The sequence below is a fragment of the Canis lupus genome, chromosome 19, assembly GCF_011100685.1.
Source record: "Canis lupus familiaris isolate Mischka breed German Shepherd chromosome 19, alternate assembly UU_Cfam_GSD_1.0, whole genome shotgun sequence".
In the NCBI taxonomy this organism is placed as follows: domain Eukaryota; kingdom Metazoa; phylum Chordata; class Mammalia; order Carnivora; family Canidae; genus Canis; species Canis lupus.
Window position 1 is genome coordinate 26,951,560 of NC_049240.1, and position 13,103 is coordinate 26,964,662.

General features: G+C 37.7%; 1 pseudogene; it reads left to right on the forward strand.

The window, feature by feature from the left end:
- Positions 1 to 5,020: 5,020 nt before the first annotated feature.
- On the forward strand, positions 5,021 to 12,408 carry LOC119877294 (annotated as a pseudogene).
- Positions 12,409 to 13,103: the final 695 nt, after the last annotated feature.

Genomic DNA, 13,103 nt, shown 5'->3' on the forward strand with positions numbered 1-13,103 from the left:
TTTGCTAGAGTAGCCACAGAAAACTAGCAGTTATCTGTAGGAGGAGAGGGAGTAATATATAGACAACTAGGCTTTGAAGGGTGGTGATGCTTTTGCTAATACATTTTTAAAGGATTTTATTTATTTTGAGAAAAAGAGAGAGAGGAACATGCAACTGGGAGGAGAGGTAGGGGCAGAGGGAGAGAGATAATCTCAAGCAGACTCCCCACTGAGCATGGAGCTCAACCTCACAACTCTGAGATCATGACCTGAGCTGAAATCAAGAGTTGATGCTTAACCAACTGAGCCACCCATGCTCCACTTTTGTTAAAACTTTTTATTTCAGGGGACAAAATAGCATAGAAACATAGAAGAAGGGACCCCGGGTGGCTCAGTGGTTGAGCGTCTGCCTTTGGCTCAGGGCATGATCCCAGTGTACTGAGATCAAGTACCATATCAGGCTTTCTGCATGGAGCCTGCTTCTCCCTCTGCCTGTGTCTCTGCCTCTCTCCATGTCTCTCATGTATAAAGAAATAAATAAAATCTTAAAAAAAGAAACATAGAAGAAGATGGCTAAAATTTAACAGTACACAGTCATGAATACTAACAACATAAATTAAATATCATATAATGGAAACTCAGGGACTTAGATAACACCCCCCATCATTCATGGGAGTACATTGCATTGTGTATCTGTTTTTCTCTGTATAGTGACTTTACTCCATCACTTTTCTCTGTAGACCAGCTTTCTTTGCTTACATATGTGTCTACTGCCAGTGACTTCAGTATGGTCTGCCTCTTGCCTTCCATGGCCACTGACTCTTGCAAAACACACACACACACATACTCACACACACACACACACACACACACACATACTCACAGACACACACACATACTCACACACACACACACACACACACACATACTCACAGACACACACACATACTCACACACACACACATACTGTTTGATCATCATTATATTACCAGTTATGCATAAGTCATTGTACCAGTTCCAGATTCTTAAATTGTGATCTGATTAGTTCCTCTCCAGTCAGCTCACCATCTAAACCCATTAAGTTGTGGTGATGGATCATGGGTGTATGTCTTTAGGGAAATTTTAAGGAAGAGGCCCTGAGAAGTTATGGAAGTGAGGAGATGATAACCGATATGCCTGCTATAGGCAAAACTGGCAATATTGTTTCTGACATCTCAAGAGCAAGAGATAAACGAGCTGTCATAAGCAACTTAGACCTGATAAGGGATTTTGTTTTAGAGAGGACAGCACTGGAATATTGAGCTCCAACATTTCTTAGAAGAAAGTTCTTAGAAAACTATCTCCCTCTCTATGGTATAATTTCATATTCACTGAGCCCTGCACAGGAGCCACATACACCTTCATCAATAAATAGAAACATTGACACACTGATGATATATTAATAACTTGACATTTCCGTCCTATTTTCAGTAGACACAAAAGAAGCCCAGTTTCCAGTCAATAAGAACAAGGGCAAGATTCTAAGTTATAAATAATTTAACAAGGTGCTAGCTCCTGTCAAGGCAGGTATATTGGTTTCATTCTAAATGAACTAAAAACTTATTGAAATATTGAGTTCAACTCTTTCAGCAAATTTCTCATGTCCCTCGCAATACATCCACATGTAACTACAAATGCCTGAAATTTCTTAACTCAGTATTTCTCAAATTTGCCTGTTCAATAGACTTACTGAGGGAGCTTTAAAAATATTTATGCCCAGATTTTATTCTTAGAGACTCTGATATAATTGCTGGGCACTGGTGTTTTTAAAAGCTCCAATGCGTGGGGCTTCCGGCGGGGGTGGGGGGGGGGGGCAGACAAACTGCTATAACTATGGAATTTTACCAGAAGTAGGCCCTTCATCTGCCCATGCAGAAATATTATTTGAACTGAAATGTGGGTTCTTACATGGATGAATGACTGAACAAGAGAGGGTTTACCTTTCAGTCAAGTTTGTTGTTATCAGTTGAGACAGCCTGTCCCAAAATCCAATACTGAGTCCATGTATAATTCTAGAACCTTCTACTTTCCATTCAATCCTTCATCTTTCAGAAGATTCCTTGGATGGAGACAGAGTGGAGCTGGGAGAAAGAATATAAAATGGTACAAGGAAATGCACACACGTGATTCGTATGAAAGGAGTTTCTGCAGAGAGAGAAGAGAGCAGATAAGCACCTCATTTCACCCAAAAGCTGAGCTGAGCTGCAGCTGGCAAGCTGAGAATAGACTGACTTTATTCTTGTCCAATCTCATTTAGTAGAGACAGTCCCATACTGCTGGAATCAGAGGGTAATGGCAACATTTGTAATCCCCCTCTGGGTCTCTGGAATTCTGCAGGCCATGTAAAGCTTGCTTTATGTACTGCGCAGAAAGCAAGACTAATCCAGCTCCCCAGGACTGACTTAAATGATACATTCATTGCTGGTAGATCACTCCTTAAAACAATAAGATACCATTTACCACAGACCAACCACTAAAAAGAAATGAAGCCTTTTATCTTCCTCCTACAATGAATATAGACAGGAGGGCAGAGTGTTCCGTAGAGAAGTTAGGGTTGGGTAGTGATTTCCTGAAGCACATTATTTAGGATCTGTCTTCATAAAATGCCAGCTTTTTGGTAATTCAAGTCTGGGAAGAACTGACATTTCTAAAGATTTCTGTAGAATAAAATAAAGATTTCTTAAAATAAAGAACAGAAAAACAAAAGCACTGCAATTCCATTTTCCCTACAGGGTCTTAGTCTTTACATTCTTTTGCTCTTACATGATCTAACTTTACTTTCCACGGGAATCCTAAGAATAATAGCAGCCCTTTTCTCTGAGAAGGGTTAACAGATACTGCATTCTAAAATCATGAAAGAAAGTATGTTGTTCTTCTACAATTAAGACTTTGTTCTTAATCTTTGCACATATGAAGTGACTGGCTGATTACATTTATTTCGGGTGCTTGGAGGGGAGAGGGAAAGAGTCTGGGAATGGGTAGTATGTCTCACATGTTATTCATGAAGGACTCAATGCATGCATTTTGGGAAGGAGTAGAGAAGAAAGGAAGAAGAAAGAGAAGGGAGAAAGCAAAAGAAAGTGAGAGGAAGGAAAAACAGCAAAGAATTTCAGCAACCTGATACTATACAAGGGAAATCGGAGTTCAAACCCAGTCAAAAGTTAAGACAATTAGTGCTAGGTTGGAATAACTGAAGGACAGCTTTCTATCACATCCCAGAGGCCCCCAGGTACTTCATTTTCTCATAGATACCTATCTCAAGCATAATTTTTTCTTAAAACGAGCTGCCAGAAGTAAGTGAGGGCCCCCTGTGTTGAGTGCTGAGTAAGAAGGGACGCTACCTTGTGCATCTCCTAATGGAAATCCCACAACATTCTGTATCTGATAAGAGTATAATATTCCAAAGGGGGAAAACATCAATGCACTGAGTTGATACACTCCTCTTCTGTGTTCACTGCCATAACCAGTTCTAATTGGATTGAAAACCAAACTTCTTCAGACTCCTCAATATGAATACCAAGCCAAAATGGAATATATCATATATGATTTATATACTCATATCTCATCATGTCCTCAAAGAATTTGAGGACTCTAAAATTGTTTACAAAGGTCCATATAAGGTGTACATATTTGAAATTAAAACCATGGATAGAACACTTTTAGGAGAAAGGAAGACGTTTCCAACTATTTTTACACATACATATAGTTCATCTTATTACACATGTATAAATGATTGCATATACTTGGGATTAAAAATAGACACATAGAGTTTCAATCCTGAAATATGAGAGAAGCTGAAATTTACTGAGACACTAGTTCATAAGAAGATAAAAAGTTAAATCTGAAAACCCTACTTATTACTAACAAGAGATTCAAATTGGAAGCCAGTGCCTTAATTGATTTAGTAGCCTATATCACGTTTGTTATAAAAGAAAATAAGAGCTGTAAGCAGATAATTAACACTAAGGGGATTTGAGAGGAAAAAAAATGGAAATATTTTCAGCTCCCAAGAGAAGCCATATATCTATAAATGGGTACATGGGAAATATATATTTTCCTCAAAACACATCTGTTTTATGCAAAGAAAATTGCCAGCACACTTATATTTCCATAAATAAAATGTAAACTGCAATATTTTACACTTAGGATGACACAAAAGAGCCATCTTAAATTATTCCATGGATGGGGGATAAATTGCTAGTTTTAAAGGATCATTTCTCCCTAATTCCAGAGAAATTATGTCTGATTCAGGGACAGTACAATAAAGAGAGGCAAAGTTGAAAGATAAAGGCTTCAATACTACATCCTATAAAAATCTTGGCACCTTGATGGAGAGCACAAGTTTGCCACCCAACGATCCTCTACTAATTGACTGAGAGTCGTTATCAAACCCCTCTTCCTTTAGAGTGGCTTCAGTCATACACACACACACATGCATGCGTACATGATTATACAAGCCCTGTGTATATGAAGCAGAGATTCCACCCTGTTTCAGACCGTAAGTCATTACACAAATAAGAGTAAAACCTTTATGCACTGCTTCTGAAAATTTGTTGACACCCCTCCCCCACCTTAATTATTTAATGTATTTGATTTCAAGCTATTAAAAAACTTTGGTGACTGATGATCTTTACTTGGAGTCATCATTTAACTGCAACTGATTCTTATCTTGAAATGGGACTTTTGGTCACAGAGTTGCTGTCAAAATCATGAGTTGCTACAGGGACATGAGATGATAACATGCAAGAACTGTGGAATTGCTGTGGTCTCCACAAGCCCTACATGGAGTTTTGTTTTCAGACTTGACCAGAGTAGGAAATGCTTGCACATAAAGACTATAAAAATCCCCTTCTTTTGCTGCAATGAGTCAGAAAAGACATAATCACATAAAAGGGATGCTCAGGTTGGGCTAAACCAAAGTTCGGTGGAATCTTATTGGCAGAAACCACTTACCATAGAAGTTACCACAAAAATCAAGAATGATTGATCAAGCAATCATAAGATGCTTAATACAAGAGTGAAGACGTTTGTTGCCATCAATTCTGAATCTACAGTGAAACCAGGTAAATACATGAAAAATTAGAAAAGAGGATTAAAAGACCCTAGCATGGAACACTTAAATGGGATCACTTGCTGCTGTTTCTTAAGGAGGAGGCACTAAAATTTCATATCAGAACTATGCCCCTATGTTTATTGGTGTTTAGTAATAAACCATGCTTATTGATGTTCCTATGTTTATTGATGCCTAATAAGCTATGTTTATTGATGACATCCTTGCATTATTTATTCTAAAATGTGAATTCAGAGATTACCAATAAAATCTATTTTTTTTAATGTACTGAGTTTTCCAACACAGTTAGAGATGGGTACTTGGACTTGGTAGGTCACTTCTGATTGATTACCAGAGTAAATGTTCTACTCCCCAGAGTGGATAAAACAAGTAATCAGTATCAATTACTCACTTCTACTTTAGCAAGAATTATTCCTATCATAGTATATGAAATATTTCCATGCTTCTCTATAATGAATTGTCTAATGTCTATGTTATACCTACTTGAAAACAATAATAATAACAAACAAAAACAAAAACAAAACCTCAGACAAAACCATCTCCTACCAAGTTGATGTCCTTAGACCAAGATAGATAATTGACCAAAGTGCTCTAGAAGTGTAGTGATAGATTTGTGTTCATTTTTCTTTTCACTTTGTGATCTTGAGAAAGCTATTTAAACTGTAAGCCTCTGCTTCTCTGCATATAAAGAAGCATTATTACAGACCTGGGGAAGTTGCTGGAAGGATTAAAGGAATCACAATACTATCTTACCTCACTGTTAATTTTGTCTTATGACCATTCTTTGTGAGGCAGATGACCTCTGAAACAGAAAGGAAACTCAAATGCTGACAACACCAGTACCTTGAGTTTGAAATTTCTCTTCTATTTCTGATTTTGTAAGTCTTGCCTATTATCTGGAAATCTGATCTATCACACAAAATGATTTACCTGTTGGTTGTTGGTTCTTCCTCCAATGACACTATTTAAAGTATAACCCTTGCCTAGACAGCCCTCTTGCAGTACCTTGACCACAATGATGGTCTGTGTGAGATCTGGGGGACCTCATGTCTTCTCTGGATGCAGTCTCCTCACATGTCATAGAAGGAGATTTTGTTTTTTTTTTTCTTCTTTTTTTCACTTTTTGTTTTATTTTAACTTAAATTTTGTTAATTAACGTTTTAGTGTAATATTAGTTTCTGGAGTAGAATTCAGTGATTCATCGCCTACAGACAACACCCAGTGCTCATCACAACAAATACCAGAAAGAGATTTTAGAGTCCACATTTCTTTCTAAGAATTGAGCACAGAGCATTATAAAATGACTTGCAGGATTGGAGGGAAATGTACTATGCAGATTAATGTTATTCATCAAAACTGTAATGTGTTTACTTTTTACCCAATGAAAGATGAAAAAATATCCTCTTATTCTAGTGTGAATCGAAAATGGTTCCAATTTTTCACCCTAGTATGGCTATTGATAATCACAGCTAATTATCATACTGTAATTCTTTGTTACAATATGTACTTAAAATAATTTTAAGTAATGTATAAGAAGAGTCAATGCCTTATCTAATATAATCTGCACAGTATCCTGCATACATGATTACCTATTCCAGCGTTGTTGAATAAAGCTCAAAAGTTTGATGCCATCACCTTATGTTAACATTATCCTATTTACCTCCAAGTTATAAAGGAGTATATCACTTTGATTGACTAGTTTTCTTTATTTAAAAAAACAGGCTAGGGGGATCCCTGGGTGGCTCAGCAGTTTAGCGCCTGCCTTCCACCCAGGGCATGATCCTGGGGACCCGGAATCAAGTCCCGCATTGGGCTCCCTGCATGGAGCTTGTTTCTCCCTCTGCCTGTGTCTCTGCTTCTTTCTCTCTTTCTCTGTGTCTCTCATGAATAAATAAATAAAATCTTAAAAATAAAAAACAAAACAAAACAAAAAACAGGCTACTCTAGATGAGTCCTAATTGTCCTCAGGTGAACATGCAAACAGAACAACAACAACAACAACAAAATTGCACAGAAATGAGAAAAAGTTTGTTGTTGGAAACCTGTGTGCATATAATTTTTTGAAATTTCTGAGCAGCAAATGTGAATTTCCAAGATAACTAGTCATAAAGCAGCATCCATCAGCCAAAAATTGCCATTAAATACTTTGCAATGGCTTATTCCCTGTAACATTTGTGTTAATGTTGAGGCAAAAAGCTTCATTGACAGATGAGAACATATTATTCAGAAGTCTCTCACATTTTATTAGCTAACATCCTTGGATGAGAGTCAAGGCTAACCATTCTTTTAGTGTAGTCCTGATATTGTTTTGAGGTAATCCAGGTTTCCAGGACACTATACTGATTAGGCATCTGCTGTAGCCAGAATTATATTTAGTGAAGACAGGAGTTCTAAGAGTCATGGGACAGGGCTGTAATATCATTTTGGGGCAAGGTTCATGGCCTGTATGAAAAGAACTTTGGGACTAGGACCCTAATTAAAAGAAACTCTGGAATAGCTGCCTTTTGCTGAAAGAGGGACTGAAACACATCATCCATAGGCCTGAGGAAATGCCAAGTAAAAATTCACACCTCATGTGAGATAAAGAGACACAAGTCTACGCACCCATGAATAGAGAGGCAGCATTTACACACCACATATGGAATATGAATCTCCAAACTAAGAATTTAACACAAAACTGGTCTATGAGCACTGTACCTAATTCTCTAAGGACACCTTACATAAACCCAGAATAAAGTTATATTTCAGAAAAAGTAATCCTCAAGTTTATTGGGTCAGCAAAGAAAACCTGCAAATGACACAGGTCATGGTAGAAAGTAAAACAAAAGAGTCAGAAGAATTAAAGTTCCAAGAATCTGAGATAAGACAATTGAAAAGACACTATAAATATCTTTGAAATTATTAAGGGCCGAAAGTAGGAATGCAAATCAATAGTAAAATAAAATAAAAAGGTACTATAAAAATAAAATAGAGCAACTTCTAACGTGCTAACAGGAACTGTTAAGAAAAAATATATAATCATTTCCATTAAAAAACTTAGTAAGTTTCACAGTAGCCTCAGCTGATCTGTATGAGAAAAGTCTTTGAAATGGAGTACTGAGGGATGGAGATGAAAAAAGTAAATAAATAAATGACCAGTAAGGATATCAGGTTAATAAAATACTAGGATCCATCAAATACCCAGAAGGAGATAGAGAAGCAAATTAAGAAAATGAAGAGAAGGAAACAATGCAGTATAAAAGATAATGGTTGAGAATACTTGAGTTTCAATGAACTACATGAAGCCTTGGATTGTAGAAGCATGCCAAGTGCTGGGCAGGATTAATAAAATTAAAGGCATACTCAGAGGTTCTTAGTAAAATAATAAAATATTGTTGGAATAAGAGTTAAAAAAAAACACCAACAACATAAAAATGGAATAATTTTATTCTTACTGTGCTGATGGAAAATAAATGTCAATCTAGAATTCCCTGCACAGCAAACTGTCATTCCAGAATGATGAATTCAAGATATTTTCAGTCAAAAGGAGTTTACAGATCCTCATGGAAACAAGTTCAAGAAAAAGGGATGTTAGAACAAAGAGAAAGGCATAGAAGATGTAATCATGAACAAATGGATAAATAAACCTAAGTGGAAAACTAATTAGACTTCTACTGAAAAACAAAAATAATGACTAATTTTGGATTTTAAAGGAGGTGGAATTGAAGTTTGAGGACACACTGAACAAATAAAATACTGTGTATTTTCTCTGTTGTTGGTAAGGAGGTGATATTAACTCTAAATCTTTTGTGGGTATATGTTATATTTTAGGGAAAACTATACAAATAATGCAAATACCAGAATGGTTTCCAGAGCCAAGGGAAAAGAGAGAATGAAGGAATAAAACAAATCTGATAAGTTTAATGGAAAGATTGAAAGAATAATTAAAAAATAAAATTCACAGTATAATAAAAAACAGTTATATGAGGAACAAATGCCATTTATCAGTATTTATAATAAGTGATAAATAGGTCATATTTACCCTTTAAGTGACAAAAATCCACAGTCTATGTAAAACATACTATTTTCTTTAATTTAGTTACTAAGTTCGTTAGTTGCCTACCAAATAAACATCTGAAACATAATGGCCCATAAAGTCAGATGTAATTAATACTCTCATTCATTCCATATAGTATAATTTCCACAGTTCTGAGGTCCTCATTTCACATATTTATTTTATCTTTATGACCTGTGCTTTGTTATCAAGCATTCATAAATATGCTAATCTTTTACTTTTGATTAATTTTTTAAGGTAGCTACAGATCTACACACACTTGTAAGACAGAGAGATCCTGTACATCGTTTACCAGTTTCCCCCAATAGTAACATGAAAAATATAGCACAATATCAAACGCAGGATGTTGATACTGATACAGTCACCACACTGAATGGTTCATCAGCAGGCAGATTTCTCATGTTGCCCTTTAAAGGCTATGCTCACTTCCCTGTCCCATTCACCACTTACATAAGTTCTGATGACTACTAATCTATTCTCCATTTCTAAAATCTTGATATTGAAAAGATGTTACGGTTGAACTCATAAAGCATGCAATCTTTTGGATCGGTTTTTTCATTCAGCATAATTCTCTGGAAATTCACCCAGGTTGCTCCTTGTATCAATAATCTGTTCCTTCCTATTGCTGAGTAGTATTCCATGGCACAGATGTCCTGCAGCGTGTTGAACTGTTCAAACGTTGAAGGGCATCTAGATTTTTCCAGTTGTTGGGCATTACAAATAAAGCTGCTAGAAACATTTGTGTACAGGTTTTTGAGTGAACATAAATCTACTTTTCTGGGATCAAAGCCTCGAGCTATTACACTGGGTATATGGAAGCTGCATGTTTGTTTGTTTTGAGGAGGAAGTTGTTTGGGTTTGTTGGTAAGAGACTTCCCATTTGTTATCCATACTGGCTGCACCATTTCACATTCCCCCACAGAGTCTGAGACCAGTTTCTCATCATACAGTACTGTATTCTTGTCCCAACTTTTCACTTCCACCACTTTGAGAGATGTGCAGTGATAGCTCATTGTGGTTGTCATTTGCAGTTCCCTAATGGCTAATGCTGAACACCTTATCATGTATTTATTTGCTCTTATGCATACATCTTCTTTGGAGAAATGTCTATACAACCCCTATGCCCAATTTTAATTAGGTTGCATGCCTTAATGTAGAATTAGTTGTAAGAGTTTGTTTCTATATTATGGATATTAAGCCTTTAGGACATATATAATTCGCAAATACGTTCATTCTATAGAGCCTTTTAAGTGTTTTGATGTCCTTTGATTTTAAGCTGAAGTCCAATTTATTATTTCTTCTGTTATGGCTCATGTTTACAGTGTCATATCTAAGAATCCATTATCAATACCAAAATCATAATTATTTTCTGTATGTTTTCTTCCAGGAGCTTTATGATTTTAGCTCTCCTATACAGACTGTTAATCTATTTTGAGTTAATTTTTGTATATGGTGTGAGATAGGTGTGACTTTCTTTCCATGTGGAAATCCAGTTGTCCCAGCACCCTTTGTTGAAGAGACGGTTCTTTTCTCCGTGGGATGTATCTGGTGAATTTGGCAAAGATCAAGTAGCCAAAAGTAAACAAAGAAACAAACACCACAGTTGGGGAGCAGTGGTGTGAGCTGTTGCGGGAATATCTAACCGCGCAGCTGCTCGCAGGCCCAGGGCGGTGGTCGGGGCCCGGGCAGTCCCCGCCCGCCGCGCCCCTGCCCCCCGGGGGGGGGGTCCTCTGCCTCCGACGTGCGGGAACCTGGAGAGTCGCATCTCCACCTCCGACCCGGGCTCTGCGGGCCTCAGGCCCGAGTTGCTGGCCCCCTGGTGCGGACACTGCAAGAGGCTTGCCCCTGAGTACGCAGCCGCAGCAACCACATTAAAAGGAATAGTCCCGTTAGCAAAGGTTGGTTGTGCTGCCAACACAGCACCGGTAATAGCTGCTGGAGTCCGTGTATCCACCCCTGAGGATGCTGAGAGACGGTGAAGGAGCTGGTGCTCATGATGGGCCTAGGACTGCCCATGGACTTGTCAGCCATCTGCAGAAGCAGGCAGGACCGGCCCCAGTTCCTCCAGGACCGAGGAAGAATTTGAGAAGTCCATTAGTGATAAAGATGCTTCTGTGGTGGGTCTTTTCCAAGATTTATTTAGTGAAGCTCATTCTAAGTTCCTAAAAGCAGCCAGTAACTTGCGAGATAACTACCTATTTGCACACACTAATGTGGAGTCTCTGGTGAACAAATGTGATGATGAGGGAGAGGGTATCACCTTGTTTCCTCCTTCACATCTGAGGAACGAGTTTGAGGACAAGACTGTGGCATAGAGAGAACAGAAGATGACCAGTGGCAAGATTAAAAAAGTTATCCAAGAGAACATTTTTTGGGATCTTCCCTCACATGACAGAAGACCATAAAGATTTGATACAGGTGTGGCTTACTATGACGTGGACTGTGCAAAGAAGGCTAAAGGTTCCAACTACTGGAGAAACAGTGATGATGGTGGCAAAACTTTTAACCATGAACTTTCTGATTTTGTCTTGGAAAGCACTGCCGGAGAGATTCCTGTTGTTGCTATCAGAACTGCAAAAGGAGAGAAGTTTGTCATGCAAGAGGAGTTCTCACGTGACGGCAAGGCTCTTGAAAGATTCCTGCAGGATTACTTTGATGGCAGCCTGAAGAGATGTCTGAAGTCTGAGCCCATCCCAGAAAGCAATGATGGGCCAGTCAAGGTAGTGGTAGCAGAGAATTTTGATGAAATAGTGAATAACGAAAATAAAGATGTGCTGATTGAATTTTACGCTCCTTGGTGTGGTCACTGTAAGAATCTGGAGCCTGAGCATAAAGAACTGGGAGAGAAGCTCAGAAAGGACCCAAATATTATTATAGCCAAGATGGATAATATCCAACAGCCAATGATGTGCCTTCTGCATATGAAGTCAGTGGTTTTCCTACAATCTGCTTCTCTCCAGCCAACAAGAAGCTAAATCCAAAGAAATATGAAGGTGGCCGTGAATTAAGTGACTTTATTAGCTAGCTACAATGAGAGGCAACAAACCCCCCTGTAACTCAAGAAGAAAAAGCCAAGAAGAAGAAGGCACAGGAGGATCTCTAAAGCAGCAGCCAAACCTGCCACTTTGTAAAAGGACTCTTCCATCAGAGATGGGAAGACCGTTGGGGAGGACTGGGACCCATGTGGGATTACTACTCTCAGGGCAGAGAGGACACAACAGATATAATCTGAATCCCGTTTAATTTTCTCTAAACTGTTTCTTAGCTGCACTGTTTATGGAAATATCAGGACCAGTTGATGTTTGTGGTTTTGAGAAAAATTATTTGTGTTGGGGGGAACGTTGTGGGGGTGGGGAGACTGAGTTGAGGGGTTATTTTCTAATTCTTTTGTACATTTGGGACAGTGACAATAAATGAGCCCCCTTTAAAAAAAATAGACTCAGGGTTATTTTAAAAAATTGAAGACAGAATTACCATTATGATCAAACAAATCCACTTCTGAGTATATACTTCAAGAATTGAAAGCAGGGACTAAAAAATTTATTGGTACAACCATGTTCATAACTGCATTATTCACAATAGTCAAAAGTTGGAAGATACTCAAGGGTCCATTGACGAATAAACAAAATGTGGCATATACATAAAATGAAAATTATTAGGCCTTATAAGGATAAATAATATATTTATTTTATTGAGGTATGATTGACATAATATTATATTAGTTTCAGGTATACAGCATAAGGATATTTGTATATATTACAAAATGATCATCACAGTAAGTCTAGTTAACATCCATCATCTTAAATAGTTACAAATTGTTTTTCTTATGATGAGAGCTTTCTGGATCCACTTTCCCAGCTACTTTTAGACATGCAATACAGTATTAGTAACTGTAGTCACCATGCTATACATTTCATCTCTGTGACTATTTTATAACTGGAAATTTGTTTTTTTTTTTTT